This window comes from Triticum aestivum, chromosome 7A, assembly GCF_018294505.1.
Source record: "Triticum aestivum cultivar Chinese Spring chromosome 7A, IWGSC CS RefSeq v2.1, whole genome shotgun sequence".
Classification (NCBI taxonomy): domain Eukaryota; kingdom Viridiplantae; phylum Streptophyta; class Magnoliopsida; order Poales; family Poaceae; genus Triticum; species Triticum aestivum.
In genome coordinates this window covers 475,198,731-475,223,790 of record NC_057812.1, presented here as the reverse complement: position 1 = coordinate 475,223,790, position 25,060 = coordinate 475,198,731, and the positions used below count along the sequence as shown (strand labels likewise).

At 46.9% G+C, this 25,060-nt stretch overlaps 1 non-coding gene across 1 annotated transcript; it reads right to left on the bottom strand.

Annotated features, from left to right (window-relative positions):
* Positions 1–1,469: 1,469 nt before the first annotated feature.
* TRNAF-GAA (transfer RNA phenylalanine (anticodon GAA)) lies at positions 1,470–1,542 on the bottom strand. The gene has a single exon. It is a non-coding gene; the product is annotated as a tRNA-Phe (tRNA).
* Positions 1,543–25,060: the final 23,518 nt, after the last annotated feature.

The window sequence follows — 25,060 nt, the reverse complement described above, 5'->3', positions numbered from 1 at the left end:
GTGTATACGTGATTGGAGTAGGTGGCTACGGAGGGTTTTTTTCTCAACATGGGTGTCAGCATAACCTACGGATCGATCCATCATCCCCTTCGACATAGGCATAGCGTGGGACTCTACTGTTGTCGATTTGTCGGTTTTTATTTCCTGAATTTTTGTCAGACTTCTGGATTTGGCCGTGTGCATTCTAATTATGTAAAGCTCGGGTGTTACTCATAATGCTTTGTATCCGCTTAATGCTACATTATGAGATAATAAAGTCGCCCTTTATTGAAAAAATGCTAGATGGCATCAAGTTTCAGCATCTCAAGCACAGTCGTATAACATTTTGAGATTTTCGTCGGTCAATATACATGTTCACAAAACAAGGACACATACCATAATAAATCAGGACACTTAACTGATTCACTTCTAGACTAGGAGACAACCAGAAATCTGACGCATCGACCAAACACTACCGAGACTCATGATAATTGCCCAAGCATCCCACTGCTCGTGTCGTAGCCCACATCGTCATCCTCCGGCACGATGCTTTCAAGCAAGCAGGTACTTCTCAATCTCCTTGAGGTAATCCAGGAGCATCACGACGATGAAGAGAAAGAACCCACCAAGGTAGTTGTTGCTGCCACCGCCCCTTCTATCGTCGTCGCCTCCTTTGTTGAAATAGGACGGAGGGAACTAACCACTTTCATCGTCCAGATTAGGCTCTTGAACTTTCCTAAAATCGTAAACAATATACCACAAGCAAAATTAAGTGGATTACCCACTCCGATAAAACTAGGTTAAATTTGAGTGTGCCAGTTTGAGAGTGGACAAGAAAACCACCTTTGGAATCTGATTGTTTGACAGTCACGATTGAAGAAATTATTTTTCAGGAACAATTCATATGATTTTTTATCAAATTAAGTGATATGGTGCAGACCCCTGACCCGGCCCATCGCCTCTGCGGCTTCCTCTCTCCCATATTTTTTTCAAAGAAGTTTCTTCTAGGTTTTTTCTATGTCACGTTAAATGGCACGATTTCTCTCTAACAGATCCAAACATATTTTCTATGGCTATTAGTTATTCCGTAGAAACGGAGAATTTTGGTTGTGTGTTTTATAAAACATCATGAATTGTGAAAATATTATTCAAAAAAAGGTCATGCACATGATTTTCGAAAATATGTTATTAAAACCCATGACTTGTTCAACGTAGTGCTGTATCACAAATAAACCCATTTCCTTTGCCACCCCATCTCCCTCATATTTCTTCAGAAAAATACGTTTTGTATGCCACATTAAGTGATACGGTTTGTGTCTCACAGACCCAAACATATTTTCTATTATTTGTTAGAAACGGAAATTTTGGTTGCAAGTTCATAAAACATCATGTGTTGTGAATATTCAAAAAGGTAACGCTCATGGTTTTAAAAAATAATAAGGTATTTAGAGAAGACCGACTCGCAATCCAAAAAATTAACAAAAACGACATGCGGTGAGCGTGGATCGAACACGCGACATTCAGATCTTCAGTCTGACGCTCTCTCAACTGAGCTATCCCCGCTATTGTTTGTGTATCCACGTATTCAGCTTTTATGCACAGATTTAGCATACCAACTGTTAGAGCTCACATCGAAAGAAGATAATTCATCAAGTCTGTCCTTCTTTGATCAATTATTTTTGCGCATTTGGAGTGGATACGAACTCACAAACATTATCTTGTACACTCTAGACATTTGGATAAACAAAAGGATGCAAATCTAATCGTTGAATCTGACTGTAGGTTCTATCACTTACCCTTCTCTAAATACAAATACAGACATCCCATCACAAGTCAGGAAAATAGTTGCAAATTCTTTGCAATAACTCTCAGGGAAGACCACACCAAGGTTGAGCTCCGTTGCCACTGGCTGATCTTTTTTTAAAGATCGTCCGGGTCGCAAGCTGTCGGATCTGACACCATCAAGCGGGGGCCTTTTTTTTGAAACAGGCAATTTTTTTGCCATTTTCATTGATTAAGAAAAGGAGAGTTATCCTGTTAATTAGCGAAAAACTAGGCAAGAACCTAGATACAAACCCCAAAGAGGCAAACGCGGACGACCTGGCCACAACAACGCCAAACAATCGACCGCAGCGTCAAGAACATGGCAGCTCCGATTTTGCTGACGAGTTTCACAGGAAAAAGTTGTTAGCCTCGCATCGACCTAGTCCAGCGCAACATCCGGAGAGCACTGCCTGCTGAAAACCGCCCTCATGGAGTCATCGTCGCTGCAGCGGCCCTGCCGACCGCAGCTCCGACTTCTTTGTCACAACCAGAAACCAGCATGGGCACACCCATTGACAGTGGTGGAGGCAGAAAAATATTATCAGGGGGGCCGAGGGCTGTTAGAACTGGTTGGGGAGGGCCAAATCACTAGAAAGTAGGTTTTTAGCAGCAAAATACACACTAATTATGCATTGTTCATTAGATGATTAGCAGCAAATATGAGATGTTAGGGGAGGGCAGGGCCCCTGTTGGTCCCCCTGTCTCCGCCACTGCCCATTGAAGCACAGGACCTTCGACATCAAAAGGACAAAGCCGCGACTCAGCTCTGATCACCAACATCGTCGTTGCCACATGCGTCGCAACGCCACACCAACCTCACCGTCGGTCGGGCACCTCCCGACCGCGATGGCGTGCACGTCCAGCTTGTAGGAAGCACAAAAGGGACCAAGATCTTCAAGACGTCGCCCCCAGGAGGGAAAACAGCGTTGGAGACGACGTCGCCGTCTAATCCAACCAGGATCCTGACTATCGCCCGGAGATCTTGACCAGAGAGTTGAAGTGCACCGATCACCACGATGACGCCTCCAAGGAAGAAAGCGACACCCACGAGCGCCGCCACCGCCGGCCAAGCTTTCGCCCGGATCAGCAACATCACCACTCCCATGTAGTCAACCGACGCCAACGAGCACCTCCACTGGCCCGCGCACCCCAGAACAGAAATCGTGCCATCGCCATGCAAGGACCACCACCAGGCCTCGCTGCCGAGCCAAATGAGCCTCCCTCCACCAAGAACACCACGGCCGCCTCGTTGCCCACGCGAACTCCACGACTGCCGATACATCAACCACCATCCCGAGGCCGCCGCCTCGGAGTCTAGCATCGCTGCGCTGTAGTCACCGTACCACGCGGAGACAAGACCGCAGCAGGAAACCACCGCTGGCCGGCCGAATTCGACCATGCTCGGCCAGATCCGGCAACGGCTAGCCATACCGTCGACCACCATCGCTCCACCAAGGCCCCGCGCAGCCACACCAAGCGGAGCCGGAGACCAAGTCGGGGAGCCGCCAGCGCCGAGATCCAGAGCTCCATGCCCTCTCATGCCGCCCCATTGCCATGGGGGAGACCGGAGCGTCACCAGGCCCAGCCGCCCGCGCCGCCCCCGCGGCCACAGTGGTCGCCCGTCCGCCGCCACGAAGCCGGGGCCAAGGCTCAAGATCCAGCACTCCGACCGCACCTTCACGGGGCGGGAGAGCCCCACTGCCACCGTCTGCTGCGCGGGCTTAGCCCGGCCGCATCATTTGGCGGCGGCGAGGGGGTGGAGGAGAGGAGGGGTGGTGGGTGGCGGCGGGGGGGGGGGTTGGGCTCCTCCCGAGCCGCCCCGGGAGGCGACGCGGGGGACGGGGGCGGATGGTGACGGTTTTCTCAAGCGGGTGCCCTTCACCATCGCAACAAAGGTGATGCTGCAGGAAACATCGCAAGATAGGTGATTGTTGAGTATATTGATTATTAGGAAATATGAGATATACTAGGATTTATTCTGGCTTGTCTTGTACTCTAAGTAGATCATTGTACTCCTATATATATGCCCATGAGGCTCAAGCAATACAACAACTATTCCACCAAATCTCTCTCTCCCTTCTAACATGGTATCAGCCTAATCGATCCTAAACCCTAGCCGTCGCGGCTTCCGCACCCGCGCGCCGCCCCCGGGACGGTCGGCCTCCATGACCGCCGCCGGGGGCCGCGCCGCCCGTACCTAGGGTTTGTCCGCGGGTCGTGTTGACCAGCTGCCCTAGAGAGTCTTTTACCGAGCCCTTGCTCTTTGTTTCGCTCTCTCGTCGGTCGTTTTTATCGGCGTTTTTCTTTTTGGTTTTCCGATCTAATCTTGATCGGTTTGCGGCGGTGACCATCGACCCCCGTGCGCCTCTACTCCGACACTGGTGCGACCGACAGGCTCTTCACTGACCCAATGTCCTCGCCCAACAGGCGGCCCCTCACGGCCGTCGTACGTGCGCCGGCCCGCTCGTCGATCTACGCCGGCCGTCACCGCCTTCTCGGACCAGGACACCTGCATCGCCCTCTTGGTGGCCTCGCGCCATGCGGCGGCCCATCATCGCCGCCGTTCGCACACCGGCCCGCCCGTCGATTCATGACACCCGCCTCCACCGCGCCTGCACGGCGCGGCCCTACGGTCTACCTCGCCGGCTTCGTCCCCGGTTGCGTCGGGCTAACTGCGCCAGGCTCGTCGGCTGCCTCAGCTTGGGCCCCACTACTATGTTGGTCGCTCAGGCCTCGCTGCCCGGGCGCCGGCGCTGCTTTGGCAGCCCGGGTGCCGGTGCTGACGTGTTCGTCCTCACGACGTCACACGCCATCCGCCACCGTCAGCTTCATCTCGGACTCCGTTGCCACCCCTCCTCCACTGAGCGGCATCCCCGACGTTGCGAGCGATCGGCTTGATCACCCGCTCGCCGCCGCGATCCGCCTCACCTACGCCGCGCGACCGACCTAGCCCGTCGGTTACGCGCGCCTCCACAGGTCCCGTGAAGATAGTCCCGAGTACCGCACGCCTCTCCGTCGATCGAGCATCGGGTTTCCGCTGCGTCGCCCCGTTGGGCCGCAGCGCCGCCGCCCCGTGGTTCTCCTCACGGCTGCATCGACTCGTGTGTCGCCGCTGCGTCGCCTCTTCGAGCCGTAGTACCGCAATACACGGTCCCTGCCGCCACCCTGAGGCCGTCCTCGCGGTTGCACCGACCCGCGCTCCGTCGTTGCGCCGCGGCTTGCGGTCCCCACTACCGCCCCGAGGTCTTCCCACCGTTGCCCCGACCTGCCCGTCTCCGCCGCGTCGCCCCTTCGGGCCATAGCGCCACAGCCCGCGGTCCACTCCGCTGTCATCGCGCGTCGACCTCCCGTGGTATGCGCCACGCTGTCTTCCTTTGGCGCGGGAACGCCACCATCTGCGCCGGTCTTCTTCACGATGTCGAGTTCTTCGCCTACTTCGAGCACCGCCGTCGCACTCCTAACCTAGTCGCCGCCGCCGTCAAGCCGCCGCCGCTACCTCCATAGCTGCCGTCACCGCCCGTCCACCCCGTTCGACTTCGTCCAACACCAGCCCGTCGCCAGCGTCGCCGTCATCTACCCCGACCACTTCGTCTACTCCGACCACCATTGGTGACATCGGCCTCGCGCCGATGGGCGCCGCAATCGTCGTTGAGTTCTTCTGTGCTGGCCCCTCCGACTTCTTCGACATGGCATACAGCTCATGCAGGTCCCTCCTCTATGCATGCCCGGTGCTGGCAATGTTGGGGAACGTAGTAATTTCAAAAAAATTCCTACGCACACGCAAGATCATGGTGATGCATAGCAACGAGAGGGGAGAGTGTCATCCACGTACCCTCGTAGACCGTTAAGTGGAAGCATTATAACAACGCGATTGATGTAGTCGTATGTCTTCACGATCGACCGATCCTCAGCACCGAACGTACGGCACCTCCGCGTTCAGCACACGTTCAACTCGGTGATGTCCCGCGAACTCATGATCAAGTAGAGCTCGGGAAAGAGTTTTGTCAGCACAACGGCGTGGTGACGATGTTGATGAAGCTACCGACGCAGGGCTTCGCCTAAGCACTGCTACAATATAACCGAGGTGGATTATGATCGAGGGGGCACCGCACATGGCTAAGAGATCAACAGAACAATTGTTGTGTCTATGGGGTGCCCCTGCCCCCGTATATAAAGTAGCTAGAGGGGCGGCGGCTGGCCAAGGAGGAGGGCACGCCAAGGGGGGAGTCCTACTCCCACCGGGAGTAGGACTCCCTCTTTTCCTAGTTGGAGTAGGAGAGGAGAAGGAAGGGAGATAGGAAGAGAAGGAAAGGGGCGCCGCCCCCCTCCTTGTCCAATTCGGACTAGAGGGGGAGGGGCGCGCGGCTGCCCTTGGCCGCCCCTCCTCGTCTCCCACTAAGGCCCATTAGGCCCAATATACTCACCGGGGGGTTCTGGTAACCCCCCGGTACTCCGGTAAATGTCTGAAACCTCCCGGAACCCTTCCGGTGTCCAAACATAGTCATCCAATCTATCAATTTTTACGTCTCGACCATTTCGAGACTCCTCCTCATGTCTGTGATCATATCCGGGACTCCGAACTACCTTCGGTACATCAAAACACAAAAACTCATAATACCGATCGTCATAGAACTTTAAGCGTGCGGACCCTATGGGTTCGAGAACTATGTAGACATGACCGAGACACGTCTCCGGTCAATAACCAATAGAGGAACCTGGATGCTCATATTGGTCCCTACATATTCTACGAAGATCTTTATCGGTTAAACCGCATAACAATATACGTTGTTCCCTTTGTCATCGGTATGTTACTTGCCCGAGATTCGATCGTCGGTATCTCAATACCTAGTTCAATCTCATTACCGGCAAGTCTCTTTACTCGTTCCATAATGCATCATCCCACAACTAACTCATTATTTGCATTGCTTGTAAGGCTTATAGTGATGTGCATTACCAAGAGGGCCCAGAGATACATCTCCGACAATCGGAGTGACAAATCCTAATCTTGATCTATGCCAACTCAACAAGTACCATCGGAGACACCTGTAGAGCACCTTTATAATCAGCCAGTTACGTTGTGACATTTGCTAGCACACAAGTGTTCCTCCGGTAATCGTGAGTTGCATAATCTCATAGTCATATGAACATGTATAAGTCATGAAGAAAGCAATAGCAGTAAACTAAAACGATCAAGTGCTAAGCTAATGGAATGGGTCAAGTCAATCACATCATTCTTCTAATGATGTGATCCCGTTTATCAAATGACAACTCATGTCTATGGTTAGGAAACATAACCATCTTTGATCAACGAGCTAGTCAAGTAGAGGCATACTAGTGACACTATGTTTGTCTATGTATTCACACATGTATTGTGTTTCCGGTTAATACAATTCTAGCATGAATAATATACATTTATCATGAAATAAGGAAATAAATAATAACTTTATTATTGCCTCTAGGGCATATTTCCTTCAGTCTCCCACTTGCACTATTGTCAATAATCTAGATTACACAGTAATGATTCTAACACCCATGGAGCCTTGGTGTTGATCATGTTTTGCTCGTGAGAGAGGCTTAGTCAACAGGTCTGCAACATTTAGATCCGTATGTATCTTGCAAATCTCTATGTCTCCCACCTGGACTTGATCCCGGATGGAATTGAAGCGTCTCTTGATGTGCTTGGTTCTCTTATGAAATCTAGATTCCTTTGCCAAGGCAATTGCACCAGTATTGTCATAAAAGATTTTCATTGGACCCGATGCACTAGGTATGACACCTAGATCGGATATGAACTCCTTCATCCAGACTCCTTCATTTGTTGCTTCCGAAGAAACTATGTACTCCGCTTCACACATAGATCCCGCCACGACGCTTTGTTTACAACTGCACCAACTGACAGCTCAATCGTTCAATATAAACACGTATCTGGTTTGCGATTTAGAATCGTCTGGATCAGTGTCAAAGTTTGCATCAACGTAACCATTTACGACGAGCTCGTCGTCACCTCCATAAACGAGAAACATATCCTTAGTCCTCTTTAGGTACTTCAGGATGTTCTTGACCGCTGTCCAGTGGTCCACTCCTGGATTACTTTGGTACCTCCCTGCTAAACTAATAGCAAGGCACACATCAGGTCTGGTACACAGCATTGCATACATGATAGAGCCTATGGCTGAAGCATAGGGAACACTTTTCGTTTTCTCTCTATCTTCTACAGTGGTCGGGCATTGAGTCTTACTCAACTTCACACCTTGTAACACAGGCAAGAACCCTTTCTTAGCTTGATCCATTTTGAACTTCTTCAAAACTTTATCAAGGTATGTGCTTTGTGAAAGTCCAATTAAGCGTCTTGATATATCTCTATAGATCTTGATGCCCAATATATAAGCAGCTTCACCGAGGTCTTTCATTGAAAAACTCTTAACCAAGTATCCTTTTATGCTATCCAGAAATTCTATATCATTTCCAATGAACAATATGTCATCTACATATAATATTAGAAATGCTACAGAGCTCCCACTCACTTTCTTGTAAATACAGGCTTCTCCAAAAGTCTGTATAAAACCATATGCTTTGATCACACTATCAAAACATTTATTCCAACTCCGAGAGGCTTGCACCAGTCCATAAATGGATCGTTGGAGCTTGCACACTTTGTTAGTACCCTTTGGATCAATAAAACCTTCAGGTTGCATCATATACAACTCTTCTTCCAGAAACCCATTCAAGAATGCAGTCTTTACATCCATTTGCCAAATTTCATAATCATAAAATGCGGCAATTGCTAACATGATTCAGACGGACTTAAGCATCGCTACGGGTGAGAATGTCTCATCATAGTTAACTCCTTGAACTTGTCAAAAACCTTTTGCGACAAATCGAGCTTTGCAGACAGTAACATTACCGTCAGCGTTAGTCTTCTTCTTGAAGATCCATTTATTCTCGATGGCTTGCCGATCATTGGGCAAGTCAACCAAATTCCATACTCTGTTCTCATACATGGATCCCATCTCAGATTTCATGGCTTCAAGCCATTTTGCGGAACCTGGGCTCATCATCGCTTCCTCATAGTTCGTAGGCTCGTCATGATCAAGTAGCATGACCTCTAGAAGAGGATTACTATACCACTCTGGTGCAGATCTTACTCTGGTTGACCTACGAGGTTCAGTAGTAACTTGATCTGAAGTTTCATGATCATCATCATTAGCTTCCTCACTAATTGGTGTAGGTGTCACAGGAACCGGTTTCTGTGATGAACTACTCTCCAATAAGGGAGCAGGTACAGTTACCTCATCAAGTTCTACTTTCCTCCCACTCACTTCTTTCGAGAGAAACTCCTTCTCTAGAAAGGATCAATTCTTAGCAACAAATGTCTTGCCTTCGGATCTGTGATAGAAGGTGTACCCAACAGTCTCCTTTGGGTATCCTATGAAGACACATTTCTCCGATTTGGGTTCGAGCTTATCAGGTTGAAGCTTTTTCACATAAGCATCGCAGCCCCAAACTTTAAGAAACGACAACTTTGGTTTCTTGCCAAACCACAGTTCATAAGGTGTCGTCTCAACGGATTTCGATGGTGCCCTATTTAACGTGAATGCAGCCGTCTCTAAAGCATAACCCCAAAACGATAGCGGTAAATCAGTAAGAGACATCATAGATCGCACCATATCTAGTAAAGTACGATTACGACGTTCGGACACACCATTACGCTGTGGTGTTCCGGGTGGCGTGAGTTGCGAAACTATTCCACATTGTTTCAAATGTAGACCAAACTCGTAACTCAAATATTCTCCTCCACGATCAGATCGTAGAAACTTTATTTTCTTGTTACGATGATTTTCCACTTCACTCTGAAATTCTTTGAACTTTTCAAATGTTTCAGACTTATGTTTCATTAAGTAGATATACCCATATCTGCTCAAATCATCTGTGAAGGTGAGAAAATAACAATACCCGCCGTGTGCCTCAATATTCATTGGACCACATACATCAGTATGTATGATTTCCAACAAATCCGTTGCTCGCTCCATTGTTCTAGAGAACGGCGTTTTAGTCATCTTGCCCATGAGGCATGGTTCGCAAGTACCAAGTGATTCATAATCAAGTGATTCCAGAAGTCCATCAGTATGGAGTTTCTTCATGCGCTTTACACCAATATGACCCAAACGGCAGTGCCACAAATAAGTTGCACTATCATTATCAACTCTACATCTTTTGGCTTCAACATTATGAATATGTGTATCACTACTATCGAGATTCAATACAAATAGACCACTCTTCAAGGGTGCATGACCATAAAAGATATTACTCATATAAATAGAACAACCATTATTCTCAGATTTAAATGAATAACCGTCTCGCATCAAACAAGATCCAGATATAATGTTCATGCTTAACGCTGGCACCAAATAACAATTATTTAGGTCTAAAACTAATCCCGAAGGTAGATGTAGAGGTAGCGTGCCGACGGCGATCACATCGACTTTGGAACCATTTCCCACGCGCATCGTCACCTCGTCCTTAGCCAGTCTTCGCTTAATCCATAGTCCCTGTTTCGAGTTGCAAATATTAGCAACAGAACCAGTATCAAATACCCAGGTGCTACTGCGAGCTCTAGTAAGGTACACATCAATAACATGTATATCACATATACCTTTGTTCACCTTGCCATCCTTCTTATCCGCCAAATACTTGGGGCAGTTCCGCTTCCAGTGACCAGTCCCTTTGCAGTAGAAGCACTCAGTCTCAGGCTTAGGTCCAAACTTGGGTTTCTTCTCTTGAGCAGCAACTTGTTTGCCGTTCTTCTTGAAGTTCCCTTTCTTCTTCCCTTTACCCTTTTTCTTGAAACTGGTGGTCTTGTTGACCATCAACACTTGATGCTCCTTCTTGATTTCTACCTCCGCAGCCTTTAGCATTGCGAAGAGCTCGGGAATCGTCTTATCCATCCCTTGCATATTATAGTTCATCACGAAGTTCTTGTAGCTTGGTGGCAGTGATTGAAGAACTCTGTCAATGACACTATCAACCGGAAGATTAACTCCCAGCTGAGTCAAGTGATTATGGTACCCAGACATTCTGAGTATATGTTCACTGACAGAACTATTCTCCTCCATCTTGCAGCTGTAGAACTTATTGGAGACTTCATATCTCTCAATCCGGGCATTTGCTTGAAATATTAACTTCAACTCCTAGAACATCTCATATGCTCCATGACGTTCAAAACGTCGTTGAAGTCCCGGTTCTAAGCCGTAAAGCATGGCACACTGAACTATTGAGTAGTCATCAGCTTTGCTCTGCCAGACGTTCATAACATCTGGCGCTGCTCCTGCAGCGGGTTTGGCACCCAGCGGTGCTTCCAGGACGTAATTCTTCTGTGCAGCAATGAGGATAATCCTCAAGTTACGGACCCAGTCCGTGTAATTGCTACCATCATCTTTCAACTTTGCTTTCTCAAGGAACGCATTAAAATTCAACGGAACAATAGCACGGGCCATCTATCTACAATAACATAGACAAGCAAAATACTATCAGGTACTAAGTTCATGATAAATTTAAGTTCAATTAATCAAATTACTTAAGAAATCTCACTTAGATAGACATCCCTCTAATCATCTAAGTGACCACGTGATCCATATCAACTAAACCATAACCGGTCATCACATGAAATGGAGTAGTTTTCAATGGTGAACATCACTATGTTGATCATATCTACTATATGATTCACGCTCGACCTTTCGGTCTCAGTGTTTCGAGGCCATATCTGCATATGCTAGGCTCATAAAGTTTAACCTGAGTATTCTACGTGTGTAAAATTGTCTTACACCCATTGTAGATGAACATTGAGCTTATCACACCCGATCATCACGTGGTGTCTCGGCACGACGAACTTTGGCAACGGTGCAGACTCAGGGAGAACACTTTTACCTTGAAATTTAGTGAGAGATCATCTTATAATGCTACCGTCAAACAAAGCAGAATAAGATGCATAAAGGATAAACATCACATGCAATCAATATAAGTGATATGATATGGCCATCATCATCTTGTGCCTATGATCTCCGTCTCCAAAGCACCGTCATGATCACCATCGTCACCGGCGCGACACCTTGATCTCCATCGTAGCATCATTGTCGTCTCGCCAACTATTGCTTCTACGACTATCGCTACCGCTTAGTGATAAAGTAAAGCAATTACAGGGCGATTGCATTGCATAGAATAAAGCGACAACCATATGGCTCCTGCCAGTTGCCGATAACTCCGTTACAAAACATGATCATCTCATACAATAAAGTATATCATCATGCATTGACCATATCACACCATAACATGCCCTGCAAAAATAAGTTAGACGTCTTCTACTTTGTTGTTGCAAGTTTTACGTGGCTGCTATGGGCTGAGCAAGAACCATTCTTACCTACGCATCAAAACCACAACGATAGTTTGTCAAGTTAGTGTTGTTTTAACCTTCTCAAGGACCAGGCGTAGCCATACTCGGTTCAACTAAAGTTGGAGAAACTGAAACCCGCCAGCCACCTATGTGCAAAGCACGTCGGTAGAACCAGTCTCGTGTAAGCGTACGCATAATGTCGGTCCAGGCCGCTTCATCCAACAATACCGTTGAACCAAAGTATGACATGCTGGTAAGCAGTATGACTTGTATCGCCCACAACTCACTTGTGTTATACTTGTGCATATAACATCTACGCATAAACCTGGCTCAAATGCCATTGTTGGGGAATGTAGTAATTTCAAAGAAAAATCCTACGCACATGCAAGATCATGGTGATGCATAGCAACGAGAGGGGAGAGTGTCGTCCACGTACCCTCGTAGACCATCAAGCGGAAGCATTATAACAACGCGGTTGATGTAGTCGTATGTCTTCATGATCGACCGATCCTCAGCACCGAATGTATGTCACCTCCGAGTTCAGCACACGTTCAGCTCGTGACGTCCCACGAACTCATGATCCAGTAGAGCTCGAGGAAGAGTTCCTTCAGCACGACGGCGTGGTGACGATGTTGATGAAGCTACCGACGCAGGGCTTCGCCTAAGTGCCGCTACGATATAACCGAGGTGGATTATGGTGGAGGGGGGCACCGCACACGGCTAAGAGATCAATAGATCAATTGTTGTGTCTATGGGGTGCCCCTGCCCCCGTGTATAAAGGAGCTAGGGGGAGGCGGCCGGCCAAGGAGGAGGGCGCGCCAAGGGGGGAGTCCTACTCCCACTAGGAGTAGGACTCCCTCTTTTCCTAGTTGGAGTAGGAGAGGAGAAGGAAGGGAGAGAGGAAGAGAAGGAAAGGGGGGCGCCACCCCCCTCCTTGTCCAATTCGGACTAGAGGGGGAGGGGTCACACGGTTGCCCTTGGCCGCCCCTCCTCTTCTCCCACTAAGGCCCATTAGGCCCAATATACTCCCGGGGGGTTCCGGTAACCCCCCGGTACTCCGATAAATGTCTGAAACCTCCCGGAACCCTTCTGGTGTCCGAACATAGTCATCCAATATATCGATTTTTACATCTCGACCATTTCGAGACTCCTCGTCATGTCCGTGCACATATCCGGGACTTCAAACTACCTTCGGTACATCAAAACACAAAAACTCATAATACCGATCGTCACAGAACTTTAAGCATGCGGACCCTACGGTTTCGAGAACTATGTAGACATGACCGAGACACGTCTCCGGTCAATAATCAATAGCGGAACCTGGATGCTCATATTGGTTCCTACATATTCTACGAAGATCTTTATCGGTCAAACCACATAACAAAATACATTGTTCCCTTTGTCATTGGTATGTTACTTGCCCGAGATTCGATCGTTGGTATCTCGATACCTAGTTCAATCTCGTCACTGGCAAGTCTCTTTACTTGTTCCGTAATGCATCATCCCGCAACTAACTCATTAGTTGCATTGCTTGCAAGGCTTATAGTGATGTGCATTACCGAGAGGGCCCATAGATACCTCTCTGACAATCGGAGTGACAAATCCTAATCTTGATCTATGCCAAATCAACAAGTACCATCGGAGACACCTGTAGAGCACCTTTATAATCACCTAGTTATGTTGTGACGTTTGGTAGCACACAAAGTGTTCCTCCGGTAATCGTGAGTTGCATAATCTCATAGTCATAGGAACATGTATAAGTCATGAAGAAAGCAATAGCAGTAAACTAAAACGATCAAGTGCTAAGCTAACGGAATGGGTCAAGTCAATCACATCATTCTTCTAATGATGTGATCCCGTTTATTAAATGACAACTCATGTCTATGGTTAGGAAACATAACCATCTTTGATCAATGAGCTAGTCAAGTAGAGGCATACTAGTGACACTATGTTTGTCTATGTATTCACACATGTATTATGTTTCCGGTTAGTACAATTCTAGCATGAATAATAAACATTTATCATGAAATAAGGAAATAAATAAAAACTTTATTATTGCCTCTAGGGCATATTTCCTTTAGGCAACACCGATGCGTGCCTTCGTCCATGACATGTTCCCGGGCCTGGCAAGCCTGGTGTGGCGCTTTGTCAGCTTCGTCTTCGACCGTCTACACATGCCTGGTGCTGGCAACACCTACTCGTGCATTCATCTACGATGTGTCCCCGGGTTTGGCAACCCTGGCGCGATGCCTCGTCAACACCGCCTTCTCCCCGGCGCACCCCTACTTCTATTGGGGAACACAGTAATTTCAAAAAAAATCCTACACACACGCAAGATCTATGAACATGTGTATAGCAACGAGAGGGAAGAGTATAGTCCATGTACCCTCGTAGACCATAAGCGGAAGTGTCATGACAACGCGGTTGATGTAGTCGAACGTCTTCACAATCCAACCGATCCTAGCACCAAAGATACGGCACCTCTGCGATCTGCACACGTTCAGCTCAGTGACGTCCCGCGAACTCTAGATCCAGCTAAGTGTCGAGGGAGAGTTTCGTCAGCACGACGGCATGATGACGGTGATGATGAAGCTACCGGCGCAGGGCTTCGCCTAAGCACTGCAACGATATGACTGAGGTGGATTATGGTGGAGGAGGCACCGCACACGGCTAAACAATGTCAACTTGTGTGTTCTAGGGTGCCCCTGCCCCCGTATATAAAGGAGCAAGGGGGGAGGCCGGCCGACCCTTGGGGCTCCCAAGGAGGGGAGGAATCCTCCTCCTAGTAGGAGTAGGATTCATCCTTTCCTAGTCCTACTAGGATGGGGAAGGAAGGAGTGGGAGAGGGAAAGGAAAAGGGGGGCGCCGCCCCCCTCCTAGTCCAATTCGGACTCAAGGGGGAGGGGGGCGCGGCCTGCCCTGGCCGCCCCTCTCTCTCTCTCTCTCTCTCTCTCTCTCCACTAAGGCCCATCTAGGCCCATTAGTTCCCCGGGAGGGGGGGTCCGGTAACCCTCCGGCACTCCGGTTTTATCCGAAACCACCCCGAACACTTCCAGTGTCCGAATATAGCCGTCCAATATATCAATCTTTATGTCTCGACCATTTCGAGACTCCTCGTCATGTCCGTGATCACATCCGGGACTCCGAACTACCTTTGGTACATCAAAACACATAAACTCATAATATTGATCATCATCGAACATTAACCGTGCGGACCCTACGGGTTCAAGAACTATGTAGACATGACCGAGACTCATCTCCGGTCAATAACCAATAGCAGAACCTGGATGCTCATATTGGTTCCTACATATTCTACGAAGATCTTTATCGATCAAACCGCATAACAACATACGTTGTTCCCTTTGTCATCGGTATGTTACTTGCCCGAGATTCGATCGTCGGTATCTCAATACCTAGTTCAATATCGTTACCGGTAAGTCTCTTTACTTGTTCCGTAATGCTACATCCCTAACTAACTCATTAGTTACATTGCCGAGAGGGCCCAGAGATACCTCTTCGATACACGGAGTGACAAATCCTGATCTCGATCTATGCCAACTCAACAAACACCATCGGAGACACCTATAGAGTATCTTTATAGTCACCCAGTTATGTTGTGACGTTTGATAGCACACTAAGTGTTCCTCCGGTATTCGGGAGTTGCATAATCTCATAGTCATAGGACATGTATAAGTTATGTAGAAAGCAATGGCAACAAACTAAACGATCATCCGCTAAGCTAATGGATGGGTCAAGTAAATCACATCATTCTCTAATGATGTGATCCCGTTTATCAAATGACAACTCTTTGTCCATGGCTAGGAAACTTAACCATCTTTGATCAACGAGCTAGTCAAGTAGAGGCATACTAGTGACACTCTGTTTGTCTATATATCCACACATGTACTAAGTTTTCGGTTAATACAATTCTAGCATGAATAATAAACATTTATCATGATATAAGGAAATATAAATAACAACTTTATTATTGCCTCTAGGTCATATTTCCTTCAGTCTCCCACTTGCACTAGAGTCAATAATCTAGATTGCATTGTAATGATTCTAACACCCATGGAGTCTTGGTGTTGATCATGTTTTGCTCGTGAGAGAGGCTTAGTCAACGGGTCTGCAACATTCAGATCCATATGTATCTTGCAAATCTTGATCGCGGATGGAATTGAAGCGTCTCTTGATGTGCTTGGTTCTCTTGTGAAATCTGGATTTCTTTGCCAAGGCAATTGCACCAGTATTGTCACAAAAGATTTTCATTGGACCCGATGCACTAGGTATGACACCTAGATCGGATATGAACTCCTTCATCCATACTCCTTCATTTGCTGCTTCCGAAGTAGTTATGTACTCCGCTTCACATGTAGATCCCGCCACGACGCTCTGCTTGGAACTGCACCAACTGACAGCTCCACCTTTTAATAAAAATATGTATCCAGTTTGTGACTTAGAGTCATCCGGATCAGTGTCAAAGCTTGCATCGACGTAACCGTTTACGACGAGCTCTTTGTCACCTCCATAAACGAGAAACATATCCTTAGTCCTTTTCAGGTATTTCAGGATGTTCTTAACCGCTGTCCGGTGATCCACTTCTGGATTATTTTGGTACCTCCCCACTAAACTAATAGCAAGGCACACATCAGGTCTGGTACACAGCATTGCATACATGATAGAACCTATGGCTGAAGCCTAGGGAATGAATTTATTTTTCTCTCTATCTTTTGTAGTGGTCGGGCATTTGAGTCTGACTCAACTTCACACCTTGTAACACAGGCAAGAACCCTTTCATTACTTGATCCATTTTGAACTTCTTCAAAACCTTATCAAGGTATATGCTTTGCGAAAGTCCAATTAAGCGTCTTGATCTATCTCTATAGATCTTGATGCCCAATATATAAGCAGCTTCACCGAGGTCTTTCATTGAAAAATTCTTATTCAAGTATCCTTTTATGCTATTTAGAAATGAAGTATCATTTCTTATCAGCAATATGTCATCCACATATAATATCAGAAATGCTACAGAGCTCCCACTCACTTTCTTGTAAATACAGGCTTCTCCAAAAGTCTGTATAAAACCATATGCTTTGATCACACTATCAAAGCGTATATTACAACTCCGAGAGGCTTGCACCTGTCCATAAATGGATCGCTGGAGCTTGCACACTTTGTTAGCACCTTTTGGATCGACAAAACCTTCTAGTTGCATCATATACAACTCTTCTTTAAGATATCCATTAAGGAATGTAGTTTTGACATCCATTTGCCAAATTTCATAATCATAAAATGCGGCAATCGCTAACATTATTCGTACGGACTTAAGCATCACTACGGGTGAGAAGGTCTCATCGTAGTCAACTCCTTGAACTTGTCGAAAATCTTTCACAACTAGTCGAGCTTTGTAGACAGTAATATTACTGTCAGCGTCAGTCTTCTTCTTGAAGATGCATTTATTCTCTATGGCTTGCCGATCAACGGGCAAGTCAACCAGAGTCCACACTTTGTTCTCATACATGGATCCCATCTCAGATTTCATGGCCTCAAGCCATTTTGCGGAATATGGGCTCATCATCACTTCCTCATAGTTCGTAGGTTCGTCATGGTTAAGTAACATGACCTCCAGAACAGGATTGCCATACCACTCTGGTGCGGATCTTACTCTGGTTGACCTACAGGTTCGGTAGTAACTTGATCAGAAGTTTCATGATCATCATCATTAGCTTCCTCACTTACTAGAGTGGGAATCACTGGAACTGATTTATGTGATGAACTACTTTCCAATAAGGGAGTAGGTACAATTACCTCGTCAAGTTCTACTTTCCTCCCACTCACTTCTTTCGAGAGAAACTCCTTCTATAGAAAGGATCCATTCTTAGCAACGAATATCTTGCCTTCGGATCTATGATAGAAGGCGTACCCAATAGTCTCCTTTGGGTATCCTATGAAGACACATTTCTCCGATTTGGGTTTGAGCTTATCAGGTTGAAGTTTTTTCACATAAGCATCGCAGCCCCAAACTTTAAGAAATGACAACTTGGGTTTCTTGCCAAACCACAGTTCATAAGGTGTCGTCTCAACGGATTTTGATGCTGCCCTATTTAACGTGAATGCAGCCATCTCTAAAGCATAACCCTAAAACGATAGCGGTGAATCAGTTAGAGAGATCATAGATCACACCATATCTAATAAAGTGCGGTTACGACGTTCGGACACACCATTACGTTGTGGTGTTCCAGGTGGCTTGAATTGCGAAACTATTCCGCATTGTTTCAAATGAAGACCAAACTCATAACTCAAATATTCACCTCCAGATCAGATCGTAGAAACTTAATTTTCTTGTTACGATGATTTTCTACTTCACTCTGAAATTCTTTGAACTTTTCAAATGTTTCAGACTTATGTTTCATCAAGTAGATATACCCATATCTGCTTAAATAATCTATGAAGGTAAGAAAATAACGATACCCGCCGCGAGCATCAACATTCATCGGACCGCATACATCAATATGTATTATTTCCAACAAGTCTGTTCCTCGCTGCATTGTTCCGGAGAATGGAGTTTTAGTCATCTTGCCCATGAGGCATGGTTTGCAAGCATCAAGTGATTCCAAAAGTCCATCGGCATGGAGTTTCTTCATATGCTTTACACCAATATGATCTAAACGGCAGTGCCAAAAATAAGTTGCACTATCATTATTAAACTTACATCTTTTGGCTTCAATACTATGAACATGTGTATCACTACTATCAAGATTTAGTACAAAAACAGACCACTCATCAAGGGTGCATGACCATAAAAGATATTATTCATATAAATAGAACAACCATTATTCTCCGGTTTAAATGAATAACCGTCTTGCATCAAACAAGATCTAGATATAATGTTCATGCTCAACGCTGGCACCAAATAACAATTATTTAGGTCTAAAACTAATCCCGAAGGTAGATGTAGAGGTAGCGTGCCGACGTCGATCACATCGACTTTGGAGCCATTTCCCACACGCATCGTCACCTCGTCCTTAGCCAATCTTCGCTTAATCCGTAGCCCCTGTTTCGAGTTGCAAATAATAGCAACGGAACCAGTATCAAATATCCAGGCGCTACTGCGAGCATTAGTAAGGTACACATCAATAACATGTATATCAAATATACCTTTCACTTTGCCATCCTTCTTCTCCGCCAAATACTTGGGGAAGTTCTGCTTCCAGTGACCAGTCCCTTTGCAATAGAAGCACTCAGTCTCAGGCTTAGGCCCAGACTTGGGCTTCTTCACTTGAGCAGCAACTTGCTTGCTGTTCTTTTTTAAGTTCCCCTTCTTCCCTTTACCCTTTTTCTTGAAACTGATGGTCTTTTTGACCATCAACACTTGATGCTCCTTCTTGATTTCTACCTCCGCAGCCTTTAGCATTGTGAAGAGCTCGGGAATTGTCTTATCCATCCCTTGCATATTATAGTTCATCACGAAGCTCTTGTAGCTTGGTGGTAGTGATTGAAGAACTCTGTCAATGACACTATCATCAGGAAGATTAACTCCCAGTTGAGTCAAGTGGTTGTGGTACCCAGACATTCTGGGTATATGTTCACTGACGGAACTATTCTCCTCCATTTTGCAGTTGTAGAACTTATTGGAGACTTCATATCTCTCAATCCGAGCATTTGCTTGAAATATTAACTTCAACTCCTGGAACATCTCATATGCTCCATGACGTTCAAAACGTTGTTGAAGTCCCGGTTCTAAGCTGTAAAGCATGGCACAGTGAACTATCGAGTAGTCATCAGCTTTGCTCTGCCAGGTGTTCACAACATCTGGTGTTGCTCCTCCAGTGGGTTTGTCATCTAGCGGTGCTTCTAGGATGTAATTCTTCTGTGCAGCAATGAGGATAATCCTCAAGTTACGGACCCAATCCGTGTAATTGCTACCATCATCTTTCAACTTAGCTTTCTCTAGAACGCATTAAAATTCAATGGAACAACAGCATGGGCCATCTATCTACAACAACATAGACATGCAAAATACTATCAGGTACTAAGTTCATGATAAATTAAAGTTCAATTAATCAAATTACTTAAGAACTCCCATTTAGATAGACATCCCTCTAATCATCTAAGTGATCACGTGATCCATATCAACTGAAGCATGTCCGATCATCACGTGAGATGGAGTAGTTTTCAATGGTGAACATCACTATGTTGATCATATCTACTATATGATTCATGCTCGACCTTTCGGCCTCAATGTTCCAAGGCCATATCTGCATATGCTAGGCTCGTCAAGTTTAACCCGAGTATTCCGCGTGTGCAAAACTGGCTTGCACCCGTTGTATGTGAACGTAGAGCTTATCGCACCCGATCGTCACGTGGTGTCTCGGCACGACGAACTGTAGCAACGGTGCATACATAGGGAGAACACTTGTACCTTCAAATTTAGTGAGAGATCATCTTATAATGCTACCGCCGAACTAAGCAAAATAAGATACATGAAGGATAAACATCACATACAATCAATATAACTGATATGATATGACCATCATCATCTTATGCCTTTGATCTCTATCTCCAAAGCACCGTCATGATCACCATCGTCACCGGCTTCACACCTTGATCTTCATCGAAGCATCGTTGTCGTCTCGCCAACTATTGCTTCTACGATATCGCTATCGCTTATAGTGATAAAGTAAATCAATTACATGGCTATTGCATTTCATACAATAAAGCGACAACCATATGGCTCCTGCCAGTTGCCGATAACTCCGTTACAAAACATGATCATCTCATACAATAAGATTTAGCATCATGTCTTGACCATATCACATCACAACATGCCCTGCAAAAACAAGTTAGACGTCCTCTACTTTGTTGTTGCAAGTTTTACGTGGCTGCTACGGGCTGAGCAAGAATTGTTCTTACCTACGCATAAAAAACCAAAACGTGGTATAGTGATTGCTTTTTGATCTTCAGAAAGAACCATGTTCATTGAATCTTCAACTAAAGTTGGAAAAACTGACACCCACTAGCCACCTATGTGCGAAGAACGTCGGTAGAACCAGTCTCGCATAAGCGTACACGTAATGTCGGTCTGAGCCGCTTCATCCAACAATACCGCTGAATCAAGAATCAACTAGTGATGGCAAGCAATATGTATATACCCACGCCCACAACTCCTTTGTGTTCTACTTGTGCATATAACATCTACGCATAGACCCGGCTCTGATACCACTATTGGGGAACGCAGTAACTTCAAAATATTTCCTGCACACACGCAAGATCTATCTAGGTGTATCTAGGTGATGCATAGCCACGAGAGGGAAGAGTATAGTCCACGTACCCTCGTAGACCGTAAGCGAAAGCATTATGATAACGCGGTTGATGTAGTCGAACATCTTCACGATCCGACCGATCCTAGCACTGAAGATATGGCACCTCCGCGATCTGCACACGTTTAGCTTGGTGATGTCCCGCGAACTCTAGATCCAGCTGAGCGTCGAGGGAGAGTTTCGTTAGCACGACGGCATGATGATGGTGATGATGAAGCTACCGGTGCAGGGCTTTGCCTAAGCACTGCAACAATATGACCGAGGTGGATTATGATGGAGGGGGGCACCGCACACGGCTAAACAATGTCAACTTGTGTGTTCTAGGGTGTCCCCCTGCCCCTGTATATAAGAGCATCTCCAGCCGCGCCCCCAACAGGCCCCCAGGCCACTTTTTCGGCGTCGGCACCGAAAAAACGCCCAAGTCGCGCCCCCAGGACGCTGAAAATCACCGGTTCGGCCCGTTTTTGGGTCCGGCAATCACAGGCCAAACCCGGCGCACTGGGGGCGAGCGGGGACTCCGGCGCAAGGGAAAAGCGTGGCTGGCCCACGCCGTTAGGTGGAAAGACAAGTTTTTCTTCCCCGACTCGCCTCCCACCCCCGCGCCCTCGGCCGCCACTAGCTGTATCCCGGCACCGCCCGCCGCCCTTCACCGCTAGATAGCCAATCCCCGCCGGAATAAGAGCAGAGGTTCGCCGAGGCAGCCCCTCCACCAGCAGTTGGGCATTTTTGCCGCCGTTTCCGGCCACGGAGGGGCAGTTTAGCGGTGGGTACACGCCCACCGGGCGCAAGGTGTTCAGCGATTTGCCTGCCTCGGCGATGGACTTGAACGACGAGGAAGCCCTCGCCGCGCTACTGGAGGAGGAATTCGAGGCCGACGTCCAGGAAGAAGAGCATCTCATGGTGCTCGCCGCCCTCGCCCAGCTGCTGGCGAGCAATGAAAATCCGTGGCGAGGTGGCTCGGTGCCGGGGCGGGTGAAAGCAAAGAACCGGCATCGTCTCGAAGGCTACTGCATGCTCTACTCCGACTACTTCGCCGATGCTCCACTTCACGGCGACAAAACATTTCTGTGCCGTTATCGAATGAGCCCAAAGCTCTTCCTCAGGATTGTGAATTCCATCCGGGAGTTTGACAACTACTTCAAGTGCAAGATGGATATTGCACCAGCAAACTTGGATTCACCTCGATCTAGAAGTGCATGACAACGATGAGGATTTTCTGGGATGCTTGGAAGCATCGACTGCATGCATTGGAAATGGAAGAACTACCCATTTTCTTGGCAGGGGATGTACAAAGGCGCCAAAGGCGGTTGAAGTGTGGTACTTGAGGCGGTGGCCACACAGGACCTCTGGAATTGGCACTCCTTTGGTATGCCAGGAACTCACAATGACATCAACGTGCTGTAGTGCTCCCCTGTCTTTGCCAAGCTTGTTGAAGGTCATTCTCCTCCAGTGAACTTCGAGGTCAATGGGCGGCACTACAACAAGGGGTACTCCTAGCTGATGGCAACTATTCGAGATGGTCTACATTTGTGAAGACTATCTCAAACGTTGTGCCAGGAGGCAAGAAGTCTCACTTTGCCAAGGTGCAGGAGGCTTGCCGGAAGGATGTCGAGCGAGCATTTGGTGTGCTCCAATCTCGATTTGTTGTTGTCCGGTACCCTGCTTAGACCTGGTCGAAAGATCAAATGTGGGAGATCATGACTTGTTGTGTCATCTTACACAACATGATCATCGAGAGCGAGCAAGAAGAGCCACTGTCTGACATTGAACCATACTACATGCAGCGTCCTCTAGCCGAAGTTGATCACCAGCTACCGGCAACCTGGACTGACTACCTCAATATGCGTCAGGAGATCCGAGACCCACAGGTGCATCATCAACTTCAGCAGGATCTGGTGGAGCACCTATGGAGGCTCAAGGGCGACGTCGGGCGTGACGTGTGATGAAATATGAGTTTTTATTTGTTGAACTATATAATTTGTATTGAACTATTTGTTGTTGCACTATTTTGTTGAACTATTTGATGAACTATGTGAAAAAAAATATTTATGTTGGTAATTGAACGCCGAGTCACGACGAACCACGCCGAATATAGGCCTATTCTCGCCCATATGGGCCCTTTATTCGCCGAAAGTGGGCCGAAAACTGGGCCAATATCGGCGCCTAGGGGCGACGACTGGATGCCCAACAGCCCCCAGCGCCGATTGTATCGCCGGCTCGCCCCCAGGGGATGATTTTTAAGCCTCCTGGGGGGCAACGACTGGAGATGCTCTAAAGGAGCAACGGGGAGGCTGGCCGGCCCTTGGGGCGCCCAAGGAGGGGAGGAATCCTCCTCCTAATAGGAGTAGGATTCATCCTTTTCTAGTCCTACTAGGAGGGGGAATGAAGGAATGGGGGAGGGGAAGGAAAAGGGGGGCGCCGCCCCCCTCCTAGTTCAATTCGGACTCAAGGGGGAGGAGCGCGCGGCCTGCCCTGGCCGCCCCCCTCTCTCTCTCCACTAAGGTCCATCTAGGCCCATTAGTTTCCCGGGGGGAGGGGTTCCGGTAATCCTCCGGCACTCCGGTTTTATCCGAAACCACCCCGAACACTTCCGGTGTCCGAATATAGCCGTCTAATATATCAATCTTTATGTCTCGACCATTTCGAGACTCCTCGTCATGTCCGTGATCACATCCAGGGCTCTGAACTACCTTCGGCACATCAAAACACATAAACTCATAATATCGATCGTCATCGAACGTTAAGCGTGCGGACCCTACGGGTTCAAGAACTATGTAGACATGACCGAGACTCATCTCCGGTCAATAACCAATAGCGGAACCTGGATGCTCATATTGGTTCCTACATATTCTACGAAGATCTTTATCAGTCAAACCGCATAACAACATATATTGTTCCCTTTGTCATCGGTATGTTACTTGCCCGAGATTCGATCGTCGGTATCTCAATACCTAGTTCAATCTCATTACCGGAAAGTCTCTTTACTCGTTCCGTAATGCTACATCCCGTAACTAACTCATTAGTTACATTGCTTGCAAGGCTTATAGTGATGTGCATTACCGAGAGGGCCCAAATATACCTCTTCGATACACGAAGTGACAAATCCTAATCTCGATCTATGCCAACTCAACAAACACCATCGGAGACACCTGCAGAGTATCTTTATAGTCACCCAGTTATGTTGTGACGTTTGATAGCACACTAAGTGTTCCTTCGGTATTCGGGAGTTGCATAATGTCATAGTCATAGGAACATGTATAAGTTATGGAAAAAGCAATATCAACAAACTAAACGATCATCATGCTAAGCTAATGGATGGGTCAAGTCAATCACATCATTCTCTAATGATGTGATCCCGTTTATCAAATGACAACTCTTTGTCCATGGCTAGGAAACTTAACCATCTTTGATCAACGAGCTAGTCAAGTAGAGGCATACTAGTGACACTCTGTTTGTCTATGTATTCACACATGTACTAAGTTTCTGGTTAATACAATTCTAGCATGAATAATAAACATTTATCATGATATAAGAAAATATAAATAACAAC